This window comes from Aethalodelphis obliquidens, unplaced genomic scaffold (genome assembly GCF_003676395.1).
Source record: "Aethalodelphis obliquidens isolate GAN/ISIS:26980383/991018 unplaced genomic scaffold, ASM367639v1 scaffold1070, whole genome shotgun sequence".
Classification (NCBI taxonomy): domain Eukaryota; kingdom Metazoa; phylum Chordata; class Mammalia; order Artiodactyla; family Delphinidae; genus Aethalodelphis; species Aethalodelphis obliquidens.
The window spans coordinates 1-7,882 of NW_020838981.1; the positions used below are offsets into that span (position 1 = coordinate 1).

The 7,882-nt window shown below is 44.4% G+C and overlaps 1 long non-coding RNA gene across 1 annotated transcript; it reads left to right on the forward strand.

Moving 5' to 3' along the window:
* Positions 1-2,747: 2,747 nt before the first annotated feature.
* LOC113616973 (uncharacterized) lies at positions 2,748-7,833 on the forward strand. Its single transcript, XR_003431464.1, has 3 exons — positions 2,748-2,779; positions 6,185-6,195; positions 7,738-7,833. It is a non-coding gene; the product is annotated as an uncharacterized LOC113616973 (long non-coding RNA).
* Positions 7,834-7,882: the final 49 nt, after the last annotated feature.

A 7,882-nucleotide genomic window follows, 5' to 3' on the forward strand; every position in this document is an offset into this window, starting at 1 on the left:
GGTTTATGGAACGGGTACGGTTTAGGGTACAGTTTAGGGTACGACAAAGTTTTTCGGTTAGCGTACGTGTCAGGGTATGGATTAGTGTTAGTGTACGGGTTAGGATTAGGGTACGGATTAGGGTAAGGCTTCAGGTAAGGGTTACGGTTAGGGAACAGGTACGGTTTAGGGTACAGGTTAATGTACGACAAGGGTTTAGTGTTAGTGTATGTGTTAGGGTATGGGTTAGTGTTAGTGTACTGTTTAGGATTAGGGTATGGGTTAGGGTAAGGCTTTGGGTAAGAGGTAGGGTTAGGGTTAGGGTTAGGGAGCGAGTATGGTTGTGGGTACAGGTTAGGGTTCGACAACGGTTTAGGGTTAGCATATGTTTTAGGGTACGGTTTAGTGTTAGTGTATGGCTTAGGACTAGAGTACGGGTTAGTGTAAGGCTTCGGGTAAGGTTTAGGGTTAGGATTAGGGTTAGGGAATGGGTACGGTTTAGTGTAGAGTTTAGGGTATGACAACGGTTTATGTTTAGCGTATGTGTTAGTGTATGGGTTAGTGTTAGTGTACGGGTTAGGATTAGGGTACAGGTTAGGGTAAGGCTTTGGGTAAGGGTTCAGGTTAGGTTTAGGGTAAGGGTAAGCGTTAGGGAACGAGTACAGTTTAGGGTACATGTTAGGGTACGACAACATTTTAGGGTTAGCATATGTGTTAGGGTACGGGTTAGTGTTAGTGTACGGGTTAGGATTAGGGTACAGATTAGGGTAAGGCTTTGGGTAAGGGTTAGTATTAGGGTTAGGGTATGGTTTACTGTTTAGGGTAGGGTACAACAATGGTTTAGGTTTAGTGTATGTGTTAGGGTACGCTTTAGTGTTAGGGTACGTGTTAGGATTAGGGGACGGTTAGCGTAAGGCTTCGGGTAACAGTTAGGTTTAGGGTTAAGGTTAGGGTTAGTGTTAGGGAACGGGGACGGTTTAGGGTACAGGTTAGGGTATGACAACGGTTTAGGGTTAGTGTTCGTTTTAGGGTACGGGTTAGTGTTAGTGTAAGGGTTAGGACTAGGGTACAGCTTAGGGTAAGGCTTTGGGTAAGGGTTAGGTTTAGGGTTAGTGTTATGGAACGGGTACAGTTTGGGGTACAGGTTAGAGTATGACAATGGTTTAGGTTTAGCATTCATGTTAGGGTACAGGTTAGTGGTATTGTACGGGTTAGGTTTAGGGTACATGTTAGGGAAAGTGTTCGGGTAAGGGTTAGTGTTAGGGTTAGGCTTAGGTTTAGGGTTAGGGAACGGGTACACTTTAGGGTACAGTTTAGGGTATGACAACGGTTTAGGGTTAGCATACGTGTTAGGGTATGGGTTAGTTTTAGTGTAGGGGATAGGAATAGGGTACGGGTTAGGGGAATGCTTCGTGTAAGAGTTAAGGTTAGGGTTAGGGTTTCGGTTAAGGTTAGGGAACAGGTACTGTTTAGGGTACATGTTAGTGTACTACAACGGTTTAGGGTTAGTGTATGTGTTAGGGTAAGTGTTTTTGTTAGTGTACAGTTTAGGATTAGGGTACGGCTTAGTGTAAGGCTTCACATAAGTGTTAGGTTTAGGGTTAGGGCTAGGGAATGGGTACAGTTTCGGGTACAGGTTAGGGTACGACAACTGTTTAGGGTTAGTGCATGTGTTAGCGTAAGGGTTAGTTTTAGTGTACAGGTTAGGTTTAGGGAACAGATTAGGGTAAGGCTTTGGGTAAGGGTTAGGGTTAGGGTTAGGGAATGGGTACGGTTTATGGTACAGGTAAGTGTACGACAACGGTTTGGGTTTAGCGTATGTGTTAGGGTACGGTTTAGTGTTAGTGTACGGGTTACGATTAGGGTACGGCTTAGGGAAAGGCTTCTGTTAAGGATTAGTGTTAGTGTTAGGGTTACAGTGAGGGTTAAGGAATGGGTACGGTTTAGAGTACAGGTCAGGGTGTGACAACAGTTTAGGTTTTGCGTATGTGTTAGGGTATGGGTTAGTGTTAGTGTACGTGTTAGGATTAGGGTATGGGTTAGGGTAAGGCTTCAGGTAACTGTTAGGGTTAGGGTTAAGGAACGGATACTGTTTAGGGTACAGGTTAGTGTACGACAATAGTTTAGGGTTAACATACGTGTTAGGGTAAGTGTTAATGTTAGTGTACGTGTTAGGATTTGGGTCAGGTTTAGGGTAAGGCTTTGGTTAAGTGTTAGGTTTAGGGTTAGGGTTAGGGAACGGGTACGGTAGAGGGTACAGGTTAGGGTACAACAATGGTTTATGGTTAGCGTACATGTTAGGGTACTGGTTAGTGTTAGTGTACATGTTAGGTTTAGGGTATGGGTTAGGGTAAGGCTTCAGGTAAGTGGTAGGGTTAGGGTTAGGGTTAGGGTTAGGAAACAGGTACGGTTTAGGGTACAGGTTAGGGAATGACAACGATTTGGGTTTAGTGTACATGTTAGTGTACAGTTTAGTGTTAGTGTACGGGTTAGGATTAGGGTACAGGTTAGGGTTAGGCTTTGGGTAAGTGTTAGGGTTAGGGTTAGGGAACGCTTATGGATTAGGGTAGAGGTTATGGTACGACAATGGTTTAGGGTTAGCGTATGAGTTAGGATATGGGTTAGTGTTAATTTACGCGTTAGGATTAGGGTACAGGTTAGGGTAAGGCTTCGGGTAAGGGTTAGGGTAAGGGTTAGGGAACGGGTATGGTTTAGGGTACAGGTTAGGGTATGACAACGGTTTAGGTTTAGCGTACGTGTTAGGGTACGGATTAGTGTTAGTGTATGGGTTAGGATTAGGGTATGGGTTAGGGTAAGGCTTCGAGTAAGGGTTAGGGTTAGGATTAGGTTTAGGGAATGGGTACGGTTTAGGGTACAGTTAAGAGTACGACAACGGTTTAGGGTTAGCATACGTGTTAGGGTATGGGTTAGTGTTAGTGTATGGGTTAGGAACAGGGTATGGGTTTGTGTAATGCTTCGGGTCAGTGTTAGGGTTAGGGTTAGGGAACAGGTACGGTTTAGGGTACAGGTTAGTGTACGAAAACGGTTTAGGGTTAGCGTACGTGTAAGGGTATGGGTTATTGTTAGTGTACGGGTTAGGATTAGGGTACGGCTTAGTGTAAGGCTTCAGGTAAGTGTTAGGTTTAGGTTTAGGATTATGGTTAGGGAACAGGTACGGTTAAGGATACAGGTTAGTGTATGAGGATGGTATAGGGTTAGCGTATGTGTAAGGGTATGGGTTAGTGTTAGTGGAAGCATTAGGATTAGGGTATGGCTTAGTGTAAGGCTTTGGGTAAGTGTTAGGGTTAGGGTTAAGGTTAGGGAATGGGTCCTGTTTCGGGTACAGTTTAGGGTACGAAAACTGTTTAGGTTTAGCCTATGTTTTAGGGTATGGGTTAGTGTTAGTGTACAGTTTAGGATTAGGGTATGGCTTCGGGTAAGGGTTAGTGTTAGCGTTAGGGTTAGGGTTAGGGAACGGGTACGGTTTAGGGTATAGTTTAGTGAACGACAACAGTTTAGGGTTGGCGTACGTTTTAGGGTATGGGTTAGTGTTAGTATACGGGTTAGGATTAGGATACGGGTTAGGTTAAGGCTTCGGGTAAGGTTTAGGGTTAGGGTTAGCATTAGGGAAAGGGTACGGTTTAGGGTACAGCTTAGGGTATGACAACGGTTTAGGATTAGCGTACATGTTAGGGTACGGTTTAGTGTTAGTGTTCGGGTTAGGATTAGGGTACGGGTTAGGGTAAAGCTGTGGGTAAGTGTTAGGGATAGGGTTAGGAAACGGGTATGGTTTTGGGTAGAGTTCAGGGTACGACAAAGGTTTAGTGTTAGCGTATGTGTTAGGGTATGGGTTGGTGTTAGTGTACGGGTCAGGATTAGGGTATGGTTTAGGGTAAGGCTTCGGTTAAGGGTTAGGGTAAGGGTTAGGGAACGGGTATGCTTTAGGGTACAGCGTATGGTACGACAACGATTTAGGGTTAGCATACGTGTTAGAGTACGGGTTAGTGTTAGTGTATAGGTTACGTTTAGGGTACGGGTTGGGTAAGTTTTCGGGTAAGGGTTAGTGTTAGGTTTAGTGTTAGGTCTAGGGAACATGTACCGTTTAGGGTACAGGTTAGGGTACGACAACGGTTTAGGTTTAGCCTACATTTTAGGGTATGGGTTAGTGTTAGTGTACGAGTTAGGATTAGGGTACGGGTTAGTGTAAGGATTCGGGAAAGGTTTAGGTTTAGGGTTAGGGTTAGGGAATGTGTACAGTTTATGGTACAGTTTAGGGTAGGACAACGGTTTAGGGTTAGCGTACGTGTTATGGTGTGGATTAGTGTTAGTGTACAGGTTAGGATTAGGATACGGGTGAGGGTAAGGCTTTGGGTAAGGGTTAGGGTTAGGGTTAGGGTTTGGGTTAGCATTAGGGAACGGGTATGGTTTAGAGTACAGTTTTGTGTACGACAACAGTTTAGGGTTAGCATATGTGTTAGGCTGTGGTTTAGTGTTAGTGTATGTGTTAGGATTAGGGTATGGGTTAGGGTAAGGCTTCGTTTAAGTGTTAGGTTTAGGGTTAGGGTTAGGGTTAGGGGACATATACAGATTAGGATACAGGTTAGTGTACGACAACGGTTTAGGGTTAGAGTACGTATTATGGTAAGTGTTAGTGTTAGTCTACGGGTTAGGATTAGGGTACGGATTAGGGTAAGGTTTCGGGTAAGGGTTAGGTTTAGAGTTAGGGTTAGGTTTAGGGAAAGGGTATAGTGTATGGTACAGTTTAGGGTACGACAACGGTTTAGGGTTACAGTACGTGTTAGGGTACACTTTAGCATTAGGCTACGGGTTACGGTAAGGCTTCGGGTAAGTGTTAGTTTTAGGGTTAGGGTTAGGGAATGGGTACGGTTTAGGGTACAGGTTAGGGTATGACAACATTTTAGGGTTAGCGTACGTGTTAGGGTATGTGTTAGAGTTAGTGTATGGGTTAGGTTTAAGGTACGGGTTAGGATAAGGCTTCGGGTAAGGTTTAGGGTTTGGGTTAGTGTTATGGTTAAGGAAAGGGCACGGTTTAGCGTACAGTTTAGGGTATGACAACAGTTTAGTTTTAGCATACATGTTACAGTAAGGGTTAGTGTCAGTATAGAGGTTCGGATTAGGGTTAGGGTAAGGTTTCGGGTAAGGGAGAGAGTTAGGGTTAGAGAATGAGTACGGTTTAGAGTACAGGTTTGTGTACGAAAACGGTTTAGGGTTAGCGAACGTGTTAGGGTACGGTTTAGTGTTAGTGTATGGGTTAGGATTAGGGGACGTGTTAGGGTGAGGCTTTGGGTAAGTGTTAGGGTTAGGGTTAGGGTTAGAGTTAGGGAATGGGTACGGTTTAGGTTACAGGTTAGGATACGACAATGGTTTTGGGTTAGCGTACGTGTTAGGCTATGGCTTAGTGTTAGTGTATGGCTTAGGATTAGGCTACTGGTGAGTGTAAGGCTTCGGGTAAGTTTTAGGGTTATGGTTAGGGTTAGGGAATGGGTATGGTTTAGGGTACAGGTTAGGGTACAACAATGGTTTAGGGTTAACATATGAGTTAGGGTAAGGGTTAGTGTTAGTGTACGGGTTGGGATTAGGGTATGGGTTAGGGTAAGACTTCGGGTAAGGGTTAGGGATAGGGTTAGGTTTATGGTTGGGGTTAGGGTTAGGGTTAGGGCATGGGTAAGGTGTAGGGTACAGTTAGGGTACGACAACAGTTTAGGGTTAACGTATGTGTTAGGGTAAGGGTTAGTGTTAGTGTACAGGTTAGGATTAGGGTACGGGTTAGGGTAAGGCTTCGGGTAAGGGCTAGGGATAGTGTTAGGGCACGGATAAGGTGTAGGGTACAGTTTTGGGTACGACAACTGATTAGGGTTACAGTACGTGTTAAGGTATGGTGTAGGATTAGTGTACGCGTTAGGTTAAGGCTTCGGGTAAGGTTTAGGGTTAGGGTTATGGTTAGCGAATGGGTACGGTTTAGGGTTCAGGTTTGGGTATGACAAAGATTTAGGGTTAGCGTATGTGTTAGGGTATGGGTTAGTGTTAGTGTACAGGTTAGGATTAGGGTACGGGTTAGGGTAAGGCTTCGGGTAAGGGTTAGGGTTAGTGTTAGGTTTCGAGTACAGTTCAGGATACAGTTTAGGGTATGACAATGGTTTATGTTTAGAGTAATTTTAGGGTCAGTGTTACTGTTAGTGTACAGGTTAGGAATATGTTACAGGTTAGTGTAAGGCTTTGGGTAAGTGTTAGGGTTATGGTTATGGTTAAGGTTTTGGAACGGGTACGGTTTAGCGTATACTTTAGTGTACGACAATGGTTTAGGTTTAACGTACATGTTAGGGTATGGGTTAGTGATAGTATACGGGTTAAGATTAGGGTACAGCTTAGTGTAAGGCTTTGGGTAAGTGTTAAGTTTAGATTTAGTGTTAGCGTTAGGGAACAGGTACAGTTTAGCATACAGGTTAGGGTACGACAGTGGTTTAGCATTAGCATATTTGTTAAAGTACGGGTTAGTGTTAGTGTACGGGTTAGGTATAGGTTATGGGTTCGGTTAAGGCTTCTGAGAAGGGTTAGGGGAAGGGTTAGGGTTAGGGTTAGTGTTAGGGAATGGGTACAGTTTAGTGTACAGTTTAGGGTATGACAAAGTTTTAGGGTTAGAGTATGTGTTAGGGTATGTGTTAGTGTTAGTGTATGGGTTAGGCTTAGGGTATTGGTTAGTGTAAGGCTTCATGTAAGGGTTAGGGTTAGGGTTAGGGTTAGAGTCAGGGTTAGGGAATGCGTACGGTTTATGTACAGGTTTATGTACGACAGCAGTTTAGGGTTAGCGTATGTGTTAGGATATGGGTTAGAGTTACTGTACAGGTTAGGATTAGCTTACGGGTTATGGTAAGGCTTCGGGTAAGGGTTAGGGTTAGTGTTAGGAAATGGGGACAGTTTAGCATACAGGTTAGGGTATGACAACGGTTGAGGGTTAGCATACGTGTTAGGGTACGGGTTAGTGTTAGTGTACGGGTTAGTATTAGGGGACGGTTGAGGGTAAGGCTTTGGGTAATGGTTAAGGTTAGGGTTAGGTTTAGGATTTGGGTTAGGGAACCAGGACGGTTTAGGGTACACTTTAGTGTACGACAACGGTTTAGGGTTAGTGTACGTGTTAGGGTATGGTTTAGTGTTACTGTACCGGTTAGGATTAGTGGGCAGTATACGGTAAGGCTTCGATTAAGGGTTAGGGTTTGGGTTAGGTGTACGGTTTGGGAATGGGGACTGTTTAGGGTACAGGTTAGTGTACAACAACGGTTTAGGGTTAGCGTATGTGTTAGGGTATGGGTTAGTGTTAGTGTATGGTTTAGGATTAGGGGATGTGTTAGGGTAAGGTTTCTGGTAAGGGTTAGGGTTAGGGTCAGGGTTAGGGTTAGGGTTAGGGAACGGGGATGGTTTAGGATACAGGTTAGGGCACAACAACGGTTTAGATTGAGGGTACGTGTTAGGGTACGGGTTATTGTTAGTATATGGGTTAGGATTAGGGGGCGGGTGAGGGTAAGGCTTCGGTTAAGTGTTAGGGTTAGGGATAAGTTTAGTGTTAGTGAACGGGGATGGTTTAGGGGACAGGTTAGGGTACGACAACGTTTTAGGGTTAGCATACGTGTTAGGGCATGTGTTAGTGTTAATGTATGGGTTAGGATTAGAGGACAGGTTAGGGTAAGGCTTTGGGTAAGGGTTAGGTTTAAGGTTAGGGTTAGGGTTAGGGTTAGGGAACAGGGACTGTTTAGGATACAGATTAGGGTATGAAAATGGTTTAGGTTTAGCATACGTTTTAGGGTATGGGTTAGTGTTAGTGTACGGGTTAGTATTAGGGGACGGTTTAGGGTAAGGCTTCTTATAAAGGTTAGGGTTAGGGAATGGG